This window comes from Geospiza fortis, unplaced genomic scaffold, assembly GCF_000277835.1.
Source record: "Geospiza fortis unplaced genomic scaffold, GeoFor_1.0 scaffold414, whole genome shotgun sequence".
Taxonomy (NCBI): Eukaryota; Metazoa; Chordata; class Aves; order Passeriformes; family Thraupidae; genus Geospiza; species Geospiza fortis.
The window spans coordinates 73,124-74,406 of NW_005054745.1; positions in this window are offsets into that span (position 1 = coordinate 73,124).

Genomic DNA, 1,283 nt, shown 5'->3' on the forward strand with positions numbered 1-1,283 from the left:
GGGGGGCACTCAGAGAGTGGACACGGGGACAGGAGGGGCTGGGGGACACCATGGCATGGCCAGGGCCACCCTTGGGACCCTTTCCTCCAGCAGGAGCCTGGATTCGGGAATGGAGGAGCCAGGACGGCTGGGAATGGGGGCTGCAGCCTGGAGTTTGGTTTTCCACAGGGATCTTTGTCACCTCTTGTGAGGAGTTAAATCCAGAAATTCCCATCCTGGAGATGAGGGAGGGAAAAGTGACTCCCGCCCTGCCTGGGATCTGTCCCCGCTGTCCCACTGTGGCATTGCCACCCCACGGCAGCGTTCCCGTTGTCCCACATGTCCCACGATCCCGAGCATTCCCTGTCCCCCTGCTCCTGCCTCCCTCTGGAGCGCCCCAAACTCAGGGATCCCTCCTGGCTGGATGAGGCCAGAGGGATTTGGGAGCCGGGAATTCCCCAGGATCTCTCAGCCCCCCTCAGCTCCCGCCTCTCCTTGGGGTGGAAAATCGAGGATTTGGGATGAAAAGAGCTCTTCCCATTCTCCTGCATCCCTGCAGCAGAGAAGGGGGGGGCTCCCGCCCCCTCCAGCTGCCAGGGCTGATGGTTCAGGTCCTGAAAAGCGTGAAAAGTGCAAAAACGAGGAGCAAAATGCAAAACGGTGTCGCAAAGCGGGAACACGGATTGGGGACACGGATCAGCCGCCGCAATTCCCGAGTTCCCGGCGCCGCTGGAAGCGAGAGCGGCGTTGGGGACATCGATGTGACAGCGGCCATCCCGGAGTGATGTTAAACACGTCCTGCACTTTGGGATCCTCATCCCTATCCCAGGAATGTTCAGGAGCGGGTGGAGCATCCCGGATTCCCCTCAGCTGCCAAAGATTCCCCAAAGTTTTGGCTCTGAGAGCTGGAGAGGGGTTTGGGAGGGGAAAATGTCCCCGTGTCCCACTCGGTGACAGCCTGGGGTGTCCCCCTGGATCCGGGCACCCCGCGATGGGGGAGGATGCCTCAAACATTCCCAGCCAAGCTGCTTTCCCTGATTTTCCCCGTGAGCGCCGGCAGCTCCAAGCCGCGGTTTTCCTGCCAGGAGTTCTGGCAGGAATGGCCTTTTCCTGCCAAACTGGGACGTCTCCAACCCCAAGCTGCCGCTGTTGTGCCTCGCCAAACCTCCCACGGGTGGGAAAAGCCGTTTCTCATCCCACACTCCATCCCTCGGCCTCTGGAATTGCCGCACCGGGATCTCCTGGCACCGAGGGGCTCATCCCAAAAATCCCGAGCAGCTCCCGGGGATCCAGGGGGTGGGAAA